Here is a 13,017-nt window from a genome sequence, read left to right as displayed (position 1 = left end):
ATAAAAGTCCTGTCCAGACGTGAACAATGTGCTTAAAATATTATTAGAAACTACTTATTAAGGTAGGGGGACGGGGGTATCTTTGTACAGATGACAATGTTATAAAAATTATCCCTATTCACACAGATCCGTGAAAACGACTGATAACGCGGTATTATGTATGCCAGACAAGTAGTTGGCGATGTCATTTTGTAAAAAAGATTCACAAGCATTATTTTACTACAGAGCATTCAAGCTTGAATGCACATGCCTATAGACAAAAATTACATAATGTATCATATTTTTGTACGATTTTCAGTCTAAGGATGTTAATCTTTATAATACAGTATTATTACTTTGTCTTCTGGGTAAATTTCATCTTCACAAGCCAGAACCATTCACTGTTATCGCAATTTTAGAACGTTCTCCTCTGATATAAAGTCCCTTTTTACTTCCTTTAATAAAATGTCAAAACATTTGAACACAAAGGCTTTGAAAACATATCATCCTTGTGTCTGTTGTAAGGAAACCTTTAATTTAAAAAAAGCCTATAGACTAAACACGTAATAAGCCAACACATGCGCATGACGTCACCGTTTTCACAGATTCGTGTTTTTGTAGTTTACACTGAGATGATAAGGGTGTCGTTTTCAAAAATGTGCACTTTGAAACCCGTTTTCAAAAGTTCGCGTTTTCAGGCCACCAAAATGCTGTTGTCGTGTAAATGAATTGCCAAAACATATTAAAAAGTCTTCTGTTTTTAGTTGGAAATGGTGTCGTGTAAACGGTCCCTAAAAATCTATAATTTGTCTAAAATTGATGATCTTGCAAGAATCAGTAGGAAATAAATATCAAGTACATATGTGATTCATTTGATACAAAAATGTATTGATTAAAAGGTTCAGTCTAAAAGGGAGTATTTCAAAGATTTTTAATGAAATTAATTCTTCAATGTCATGTGTGTTGCTGCAATTCATATTGCTCAATAATGAGTGTCACAGTATAATTAATACCTGATGAAATTCACAGAGAGCTCTATCATTTTCCGCTTCTAGGCTGAATGACTTAACTCTCTGCTGCTTGGTGGGGAAAGGTGAGCCACCCCAAGGTTCCATGGTGTAATGGTTAGCACTCTGGACTCTGAATCCAGCGATCCGAGTTCAAATCTCGGTGGGGACCTGCTTTTGCCAGGAATGTGCGCAGGCCCTCGTCCGAAAAAACTTTTCGGCAGCAGTGAGCCTCAAAAGCTCATCTAGGGAGTTACACCACATGGAGAATGCGGGTATCGATCCCGCTAAAGTAAGCCCAAAGTAAGCCCACATGAGCCAATCACGTTTCTCTCCTGTGGCTTACTTTTGACCAATCGCGTTTCTCTCCTGTTGCTTACTTTTGACCAATCGCGTTTGTCTCCCATGGCTTACTTTTCACCAATCGTGTTTCTCTTCTGTGACGTACTTTTGACCAATCGGCGACCGCTATTATTGTCATCTTTGCAACAGGTAAGGCTATTCTTCATTACTGTATAATCGTTCATTATTTATTCATATACAGTATGTATTTTTGGAAAATTAAACATGCCAATATAGCTAGCTAGCGTGTATAGCACAGGGTTACTTCAGCACCTGTGAACCTGTAACTTTTCCCATGATAAAATACAGAAAAGAAACATGCTACTGTTAAGTTAATTAGCCGGCTGCTAATTAAGCTATATCCCTCTTGAGACCAAAAAAAGTTTTATTAATTTAGTTGTTTTTTTTTGTTTTTTTTTTTGTAATTACATTGTTCAGAGTAATAACTTTTTTTACAAAAATGTTTTTTTTAAATAATGTTTTATTCATAAATATATGTTATACACACTAGGACTCATTTATTAAATATTATTTCATTTAAAAAGACATAAATAGGCAAAAACAATGGTATTTTTTTGGTATTAATGGTATTAACTATGTTATAAAATATATAACAGAATAATTTGATATATCATTTTGCTTTATGCAATATGTGTGTAAAATGGCCATAAGCGGGTTTTCCCATTTTATACAATGTATCTATGTATCTAATTTGCATATTAATTTATTCTTGGGGCAACATGTAATGAAAAAAGAAGTGTAATAATGGGTGTTAGTAGTAATTGTCAAGATTTTCATAATAATATCTAATATTTCATAGGAAAATTGAAATATAATTTATTTCCCCACTGACTTGTGTCTCCTAAAATGCCTGATAAACATGATTTAAGTCCTGGTGTGTAGCTTGTTAAATTATCATTACACAGTTAACATACAAGTATCTTTAAGATTGCAAGAGGTAATAGTCTCTCTGATTTTCATTTCAGAAAATGTACGCATACCCCGTTTTTCGCCGCCAGTCGGCAACATCAAACCGTCTCCTCATGGCGCCATCGGTGGAGGCGAATGGTCTTGAAAATGTGGTGTCTGGAAGGGCCAAATCAAAGGAGGAGGTGCTGGCAGAGGCAAGTAATTTTGTCTGCACAAACGGTGGAGATCCCAGTGACCAGTTTTTAGTACTGGCTCACTGCAAACTTCAGTTTGGGAAGTACCAGGGTCAGAGTTTTAGATGGCTCCTGGAAAGCTCTCTGGGGTACGCAGTATATTTGGTGCTCAGCATTTCCAGTGAGAAAGCGCAGACAACCCCCCTGTCAGAAAACAAACAACTGTTCCTACAGTACACTTCTTATATTAGAGAGATGGCAGAAGAAGTGGAGAAATATAAGAGGAAGCAGGGAATGCAAGCAGAAGCCCGGGCAACTGGAGACCAGGGCTGCTTGATGGTGGAGTTTGGTGACTTTCAGGGCCGGTCCATGAAGGATGTTTTTGAGGACCAGAGCAAGGAGGCCGAAGCCCTCATCAGGTACCTGGTTAAGGCAGATGCCAGGCCCAACACCAACATGGCCATTTTCAAGGCGTATGTCCTGAAAAGACAGGCTTCTGAAATGGGGACCAGGGTACATCAGCCTGCACGTCCACCTGCAGCCTCCAGTGCCTCTGCACCTCCACCTACAGCCATCCGAACTGGTGTAAAGCAGACCGCCACTGTGAAAGCGCTGTTGGTGCGTGGCAAACATTTGTCACCTTCACAGCTGGCAAAAAAACTAATGTCACCAGTTAAACCCTGTGAGTAGGAGTGTGAATATAGAATTTTCCCTACAGCATTTCTACATGTATTAATTTATCGTTATGGCAAACTTGTCCACTTGTTGTTTCCAGATCCATTACTGCAATCCACTTTACCTCCTCCGGCAGCAGAACCCCCAGCCAAACATTTGGCCCGAAAGCAGCTATTCGCAACTGGTAAGTAAGCAACATCTTACATAATTGTCTCCGTGTATTGATCACAGTAATAGTTTTAACATTTGTGCTCCAGGCACTTCCATTCCGAATCAGAATCAGAATCAGAATCAGAAAGAGCTTTATTGCCAAGTATGCTTGCACATACGAGGAATTTGTCTTGGTGACAGTAGCTTCCAGTACACATACAATATAAAGTGACAAGACAAGTGACAAGTAACATAGGTATAAATAAAATAAAAAAATAGAAAAAATAAAAATAAAAATAAAAGATTATAAATTATAAATATATATAAAGTTATAAGGTGCTATAATGAAATGTCTGAGGGAAGTATTGCACATGTTTGTTCCACAGTAGGGGAACATTTAAGTGTTCATGAGGTAGATGGCCTGGGGAAAGAAACTTTTCCTGTGTCTGGTTGTTTTTGTGCTCGGTGCTCTGTAGCGTCGACCAGACGGTAACAGTTCAAACAGAAAGTGTGCTGGGTGTGACGGGTCCAGAGTGATTTTGCGAGCCCTTTTACTCACTCTGGATGAGTGCAGTACTTTGAGTGTGGGAAGGGTAGTGCCAGTGATTCGCTCAGCAGTCCGAACTATCCGCTGTAGTCTACGGAGGTCGGTTTTGGTAGCAGAGCCAAACCAGACGGTGATGGAAGTGCAGAGGATGGACTGGATGACAGCTGAGTAGAACTGTACGAGCAGCTCCTGTGGCAGGTTGAATTTCCTCAGCTGACGCAGGAAGTACAGTCTCTGTTGGGCTTTCTTCACAATAGAGTCTATGTGAGTGTCCCACTTCAGATCCTGAGAGATGGTGGTGCCCAGGAACCTGAATGACTCTACTGCAGTCACAGTGCTGTCCATGATGGTGAGTGAAGGGAGTGCAGGGGGGTTTCTCCTGAAGTCCACGATCATCTCCACTGTTTTGAGCGTGTTCAGCTCCAGGTTGTTATAACTGCACCAAAGAGCCAGCTGCTCCACCTCCTGTCTGTACGCAGACTCGTCACCGTTCCGGATGAGTCCGATAACAGTAGTGTCGTCCGCAAACTTCAGGAGCTTGACAGAGGTGTCTTTAGAGGTGCAGTCATTTGTGTACAGGGAGAAGAGCAGTGGTGAGAGAACACATCCCTGTGGAGCACCGGTGCTGATGGTGCGGCTGTCGGACGTGATTTTGCCCATTCTGACTAGCTGTTGTCTGTCTGTCAGAAAGCTGGTGATCCATTGACAGATGGAGCTAGGGACAGAGAGCTGGGTCAGTTTGGTCTGGAGCAGTGATGGGACGATGGTGTTGAAGGCAGAACTAAAGTCCACGAACAGAATCCTTGCATAGGTCCCTGGTTTGTCCAGATGTTGTAGGGTGTAATGCAGTCCCATATTGACCACATCATCCACAGACCGGTTTGCTCTGTAGGCAAACTGCAGGGGGTCCAGCAAGGGTCCAGTGATGTCCTTCAGATATGCTAACACCAGTCTTTCGAATGACTTCATGGCCACAGATGTTAAGGCAACAGGTCTGTAGTCATTGAGTCCTGTGATCTTTGGTTTCTTCGGGATTGGGATGATGGTGGAGCGTTTAAAGCAGAGAGGGACTTTGCACTGCTCCAGTGATCTGTTGAAGATCAGTGAGAAGATAGAGGCCAGCTGGTCAGCGCAGGTTTTCAGACAGGCTGGTGAAACACCGTCTGGGCCTGGTGCTTTCCTTCTCTTCTGTTTCCTGAAGATCTGACGCACATTATCCTCACTGATCTGAAGTGCAGGGGGGGAGGGGAGGGGGATGGCTGGAGGTGTTGATGGCTGTGTAGAGAGATGGTCAGGGCGGGTATGGGGTGTCTGATCGGGGGTCTCAAATCTACAGTAAAAGACATTCAGCTCGTTCGCAAGATGCTTGTTGCTGTCGATGCTGGGGGATGGTGTCTTGTAGTTGGTAATGTCTTTCAGGCCTTTCCACACTGATGCAGGGTCGTTGGAGGAAAACTGGTTTTCCAGCTTTTTGGCATAGCTCTTCTTAGCCACTTCAATCTCCTTTGTCAGTGTGTTCCTGGCCTGATTATACAAGATCCTATCCCCACTCCTGTAGGCATCTTCTTTGACCTGACGAAGCTGTCTGAGTTTTGGTGTGAACCATGGTTTATCATTGTTGAATGATAAGTAAGTCCTGGTAGGGATGCATAAATCCTCACAGAAACTGATGTATGATGTTACAGTCTCTGTGAGCTCGTCCAGATCGCTGGCAGCAGCTTCAAAAACACTCCAGTCAGTGCATTCAAAACAGGCTTGTAAGACCTGCTCTGTGTCGTTGGTCCATCTCTTTACAGTCCTTATTACTGGCTTAGCAGTTTTAAGTTTTTGCCTGTAAGTTGGTAGAAGATGAACCAGGCAGTGATCGGAAAGTCCTAGAGCTGCTCTGGCGATGGAGCGATATGCATCCTTTGTTGTGGTGTAGCAATGGTCCAAAATATTATTGTCTCTGGTGGGGCATGTAATGTGCTGTTTGAATTTAGGCAGTTCACGTGTGAGTTTTGCCTGATTAAAGTCTCCGAGAATGATAAGAACAGAGTCCGGGTGTTGTTGTTCTGTTTCTGTGATCAGATCAGCCAGCTGTTGCAGCGCCGTACTCACGTGTGCTTGCGGTGGAATGTAAACACTGATGAGAACGAGCGAGGAAAACTCCCGCGGCGAGTAGAACGGCTTACAGTTAATGAAAAGCACTTCCACATCAGGACAGCACATCTTCCTTAACACAGTTACATCAGTACACCACCTTCTGTTGATGTAAAAGCATGTCCCACCACCGCGCGTTTTCCCCGTTGACTCCATATCGCGATCCGCTCTGAACAGCTGAAAGTCCGGTAGATGTAACGCGCTGTCCGGAATGGCTTCGTTCAGCCAGGTTTCCGTGAAACACAGAGCAGCAGAGTTGGTAAAGTCCTTGTTTTTGCGTGAGAGCAGAAGTAGTTCGTCCATTTTGTTAGGGAGAGAGCGGACATTCGCCAGATGGATGCTAGGCAGCGCCGTTCTGAATCCGCGCTGCCTGAGCTTAACGAGTGTGCCGGCTCGCTTCCCACGCCTGCGCGTCTTATACTGTTTCCACAGTGCAGCGGCGCAACCGACGACAATGTTCCGCAAAACGCCAGAAGAATCAAAAACTGGTTGGTGATCAGTTGGTGTGCACTGCCGAATGTTCAGCAGTTCGTCCCTGGTATAACTGATAGCGAATGACAAACATAAAACAGGACAAACTAACAAAAACAGTGTAACAACTGGAGAGCTCAACACCGAGGCAGCCATCCGCGGCGCCATCTTGGATCTTCCCACTGCTGAAGATGATGCAGTGGGAAGATGCAGTGATGATTCCCACTGCTGAAGATGATGATGAGGAGCTGGTATTTGCTGCATCACAATGTGAAGCACAGCTAAATACAGGTGTGGCATATGACACAAATGCAAATATTATAAGAATGTTTTGTGGAAACCCACTGAGAATCATTATTTTTGAAAATAAATAAATAAACATTTTTAAATATATTTTTTTTACAACACAGAATTATGTGACATCATCAAGCGGGATGCATTCTTTGAGTGCACTTCTTCCAAACCTTAAGGATGTCCAAAGGTGTCAGTGTATTTATTTGCGTTTCTTAATTTTCCCGTTGCTAAACAATCACTGGATAACTTTTTCACAAAGCTTGCTCTTCTCACTCACTCTTTAGCTCCGTGGGCTGTGGGCATCATTACTTTTTTTACTGAATTCCTCACGACTCATTTTCCTGTCTCCATTCCATCTAATCCTCATTCTCAAAGAGCTGTATTGATCCCATATTCCTTACATCAATAAAGTGTACACTGTGTTCTTTGCTTCTTAACACTAATACCATTTTCTTCACTGTTATTCCTAAATGTAATCATAATTATTATTAATAATTGTCCAAAATTACTGCTTCGCTGGCTGTTTGTGGGCTGCATTTATGGCGTATTACTATCAAATTAAACAGTCATCCTTACACTGTTTTTGTTACTGTTCACTCAGAGGCCTGTGCATCAGCGGAAACACCACAGACACCAGATCTTCCTCATCATCAGCCACCAGCTGAGCTTCCAGGTCACTGGAAAGATCATCTTCCACCTTTCCAGCATGAGTGGATCCGGAACACACTGTTTAAGGCCAACCTGCGAACCGGAAAGCCAGAAATAGTGTCCCAGATGAAGCTTTGGTGGTATCCTCCTCAGCCCCCTTTGATAAACACCCAGCCACCCGCCTCACCCGACCTCTTCTTTTGTCGGCCCATTTTCTTATGGATGCCGCTAAAGATGTGGTTGTTTCCTCTTGTCTGCGTCCGCCCAGACTGTGGTAAGCACAGACTTACTGCGGCAGGACTTTATCGTACCGTGCGCAAGGTCTTGGACATCGATGGGTGGTATGACCTTGCCACTGAGTATCTGGAGTGCAAACGCTGCAAAAAAAAGTATCCAGCCTGGAACGAGGACATCTTGGGACAGCTGGATATGGGCCACCGCAGTCAGTTTCCAGCTTTGCTGACATACAGGTAATTCATAATCACAACCATTAGGCGCTTTTATTTGTGTTATTTTTTCCAACCAAAGCATTTGCATGATTATACTGTTGTTTCCTTAGGTACTCATGTGACAATCGGGTGGTGAGGATGATGAGGGAGAGGACACTGGGCAACAGTGTGACTCAGCTCTACAAGAAGCTGATGGAACAGCACAGTGAGGCCTGGACACAGCGTGTCCTGCAGTACCTGACTGCCTGTGAACCATTCACAAGGTCCTCCCTTGTGCAGCCTCCTGTGTTTGCTGAGCCTCCCCTTTTACCTGCCCTACCTAAACCTAAGTGGCTGTTAGCTGTGTACGCCAGGGATGTTCTGGGGCGACTGGACGAGGTCAAGGCCAAAATTACATCCGTCTTTGGCTGTGTTCTCAAGATGGACTCCACAAAAAAGGTATCACAGCCCTGTTTATATCCAGAAATTGTCCAGATATGGATATGTGCGTGTACATAATGAACAGTTATGAGTTTTTATTTTGTTATACTTTTTTCTTTTTTTTTACCCTTCTGTTTTCCCCAATAGGTCACAAAAAAACTTGCCGGTGCTGCTTCAGGAACAGCTGCCTGGTGCACTAATGTGGGTAACGAACACGGCCAAGTCCTTGTCTCTGTCCTAACAGCCGCCGAGGGACATGCACTGGACCCCATGGCAGCTGGCCTAATGAAACGCTACCGAGAGGCAGGAGAGGCATCCCCAAAAGTGATGTACGTGGACCGAGATTGCTGCAGTCAGCACGGCCAGTCTCAGGTTAAGGCCATGTTTTCGGAGTGGGATGAGCTTGAAGTGCGCCTTGACATCTGGCATTTCATGCGGCGATTTGCTGCAGGTGTCACGACAGAGGCTCATCCGCTCTACGGGATCTTCATGGCACGTCTGTCCATGTCCATATTCGAGTGGGATCCAGAGGATGTGGCTGCTCTTCGCCGTGCAAAGGAGGGTGAGCTGGCAGCAAAGAAGACTGGCTACATCTCAGAAAAGGCGGTCCGTGCTCGCATTAACCGGAGGGAGTTGGCACTGCACTGCCGGAGGAGGACCAGGGGGGAGGAGGAGACCACCATATTGATTGGGAAACTGATTGATCAGTTTGACAGTGCGGACGGAAAGGACACTCTCGGAGTTCCACTTCTGAACCACGAACGGATCCAGCAGATATGGAAAGAACAGCGGAAGCACGTACAGTGTATCCAAGACCCAGAGCACTTTCCGCTATACATAAAGAAGGGGACACTGAAGAAAGGCGGTGTGGAGCTGTGCTGCTACAGGTGTGCTCGAGGCTCTACCTCCTTGGAGTCATTCCACCTCCACCTGAACCGTTTTATTCCAGGTATTACATACATATGGGTTACACATTTTTCTGTAAAACATGTAAGCACTGTAACTGCTTCTATTTACATTAAAGTAATGTCACATTAATAAATGTCACAATTTACAGTAATATTACATTTCTTTTCTGATGTCATAAAAGCATTGACAAAGCTGTCTTGCCTGACAAGTCACTAGTAACTCTGGTTATAACGACAATAATTGTTTAATGTAATTACATAGCTCTATTACATGTTACCAGTTACTTCATAGCATCTCATGTGTAGTAAATATCTTGTACATATGTGACGTATAAAACCTTTTTTATTTATGTAACTTTTAGGAACCAGTGCCAGTGATGCGCATTTTCAGGCCTATCTCCTTGAAGGCTTGATGCGTTGGAATGATGACCGGATGGAAGATGCCATAAAAGGAGTGTCCTCCATCCGGTCATATGGCAGTGCCATGAGAGAGGCTGTGGACCAGCTTAGCCAGAGAGTCTTTGGGAAGCCCTGGGATGAGCGCTATCGCCCTCCTGGAGCATATACAGGCAAGAAATTCATTAATTTGTTATTTTGTAATATTATACTAAGTTATCTATTTAGCCTTAAATTTACTAGACAAAATATTAACAAAACTTTATTTTTTTCCATTTTATTCTTGTAGGTGAATTGCTCGGAATAGAGTACCTTTACAGCCAGACTGGCAAAACACTGACTCCAGTGCTCCAGAACCCAGAGGAGGAAGACAGGCTGGTGGAGGAAATTGATGACCAAGACCTGCAAGATGAGGGATTTGAGGAAGACATCACGGAGGACATCACAGTTCCAGTGCTGTACGAGAATGACCCTTGCGGTGATCTCGCAAACAGCCCCTCATCTGTGCCTCAGCCTCAGTCCCCAGCATCACTGGCTGACGTATCAATGGCTGACGTGTCACTGGAAGAAGGACAGCATCTTGCCCCTGCGCCTTCAGTGTTGTCACAGCCATCTGACACTGGAAGCAGTCTCTCCGACGAAACTCAGGTAAGACACTTTAAGGGCTTTATTTAATTTCAATCTCATTTTATTCCACATATATTAACATGAATCTGAATTTACTAGGGAGCAGTCATTGGGCCTGATGGCATCGCTGGGTGGGACAAGGTCCAGGATCTGGCTGGTTACCTGGTTGGTCTTCGTGAGGCTCCTTACCTCACTGACCTGCAGGTGACAGAGGCCATCCAGCTGTGGACAGCTCTCCATGACACAGACAAACAGCGGGTCAACTATCAGCCTCGACATCAGCCTCAGCTGACACATGGACGCTTTAAGGCACCGAAACGGTCCGGAGTCACACCGGGTGTGGAGAGTGTGAAACGGTGTCTGATTGGACATCCCGGGGGTCCAGCACAGTGGCCCAGCACCAGCCGCTTGGTTGAGGCCATTTGTACAAAGCTGTGTGCTTTACACAAGTCGCCGACCAAGAAGGCTGGAGTTTGCACCCCCAGGTGGTCTAAAATCCTCTCGGATTACCACCACATCCGAGAGCTGGTGCTTAACAATCGCAGGCTAATGGATGAAACAATGATCCAGCTGTTTGAGATAAACCAGAAGACACTCATTCAGTGGTAAGCAAGGCACATTATTTGCTTCAAATTAACTGAATACTTCTATAAACATATATATATATATATATATATAATACATGTAATTTATTTTCAGGTTTCAACGGCAGCAGAAGAAACAGGAAATGAGTGTCCTCGCTCAGGGACTGACTCCACCTGACCCAATTGCTGTGGCTGATACGCAGCTTCCTCCACCGAGGGAAAAATTGGATGAAGCGGCATCGACCTCAGGCCCAAAACATACTTTTATCTTCCCGCCAAATCGAGAAGGACAGGCTCCTCTTCTGCGACCAGGTCGACGGCCCGCTGCTGCCACCACCATGGTGTGCCCCATTGCACCTGCCCCCACAGCATCAGGACTTGTGCAGCCCATTTCAGCACCTGGGTCATTGTCACTAGTCCTTAACCCTGACATGACCGTGTCAATGGTGATTCCCCCTTCTGGTGCGTCAACATCCGGTGCAGGCCCAGCTCCGCCTGCTCCTGCTCCTGTGTCTGCTGCACCTGTGTCCCGTTACACCCAGAGGAACCGGCGCCGGAGGGCCCAGGAGACGGAAAGCGGAGTCCATAAGAGGAAGTATGTGCGAGGGGTTACCTTTAACATGTGCAGCAAATGTGGGCAGCCCAAAACCAAAGAGTTTGGCCATAGCCGATATGGTAATGCCACATTTTGCTTGGCTGCCTCAAATGGAAAATCTTTAGATGACTGGTTGGCAGAACAGCGCCAGCAAAATACATGCCAAACTCCGCCTCCTCAATAAACAATTTGTATATTTTGTATATATTACTGTACATGTGTCCACCCAGTGTGTATGTACATATATATTTATATACGTGTGTGTTTGTGTCTGTGTACTCATTTCAATATTTGTGTGTATTCATTTTAATAAAACATTTTACATTTGAAGTGTCATTTAAATATTTGTGTGTATTCATTTTAATAAAACATTTGAAGTGCCTTAAAATAAATCTGTTAAATCATATCAATCAAATCATATCCCTCACAAAAAACACATAGGCTATTTGAAGAAACAATTTTATTCATTTTATTAAACCATAAACAACATGTAATATGCAATATAAAAAAAAAATATTAAAAAAAAACATTTAATAAAACATTTGAAGTGTCTTAAAACAAATTGATAAATCAGGTCAATCAAATATCCCTCACAAAAACACATTTAAAGAAATGTTTTTATTCATTTGATTAAACCATAAACATGTAATATGCAAAAAAATGTTTTAAACTATAATACACAAAAAATATCAACCAATATAATGATGTCATAGATAATTAAATGAAGACGCAGGCGCAGTTGATCGCACGCAGAACAGAGGTTCGAATCCAGCCCGCGGAGGGTGACTTGTTTCACATGTAACTAAAACTACTTCATAACGCACTGGAATAAAGCCCTAATAATGTTGCGGGGGAAATTTGTGGGCACATTCTCGTTTTCTGCGTCTTTTTGGCTTGCGTGCGGGGCGCAAAGATTGGGCCCCTTCCTAATGCGAATTAGCCGGCTGCTAATTAAGCTATATCCCTCTTGAGACCAAAAAAAGTTTTATTAATTTAGTTGTTTTTTTGTTTGTTTTTTTTTGTAATTACATTGTTCAGAGTAATAACTTTTTTTACAAAAATGTTTTTTTTAAATAATGTTTTATTCATAAATATATGTTATACACACTAGGACTCATTTATTAAATATTATTTCATTTAAAAAGACATAAATAGAAAAAAAGAATGGTATTTTTTTGGTATTAATGGTATTAACTATGTTATAAAATATATAACAGAATAATTTGATATATCATTTTGCTTTATGCAATATGTGTGTAAAATGGCCATAAGCGGGTTTTCCCATTTTATACAATGTATCTATGTATCTAATTTGCATATTAATTTATTCTTGGGGCAACATGTAATGAAAAAAGAAGTGTAATAATGGGTGTTAGTAGTAATTGTCAAGATTTTCATAATAATATCTAATATTTCATAGGAAAATTGAAATATAATTTATTTCCCCACTGACTTGTGTCTCCTAAAATGCCTGATAAACATGATTTAAGTCCTGGTGTGTAGCTTGTTAAATTATCATTACACAGTTAACATACAAGTATCTTTAAGATTGCAAGAGGTAATAGTCTCTCTGATTTTCATTTCAGAAAATGTACGCATACCCCGTTTTTCGCCGCCAGTCGGCAACATCAAACCGTCTCCTCATGGCGCCATCGGTGGAGGCGAATGGTCTTGAAAATG

Source organism: Leuciscus leuciscus (assembly GCF_965113295.1).
Source record: "Leuciscus leuciscus genome assembly, chromosome: 4".
Lineage (NCBI taxonomy): Eukaryota > Metazoa > Chordata > Actinopteri > Cypriniformes > Leuciscidae > Leuciscus > Leuciscus leuciscus.
This window is presented reverse-complemented; position numbering follows the sequence as displayed.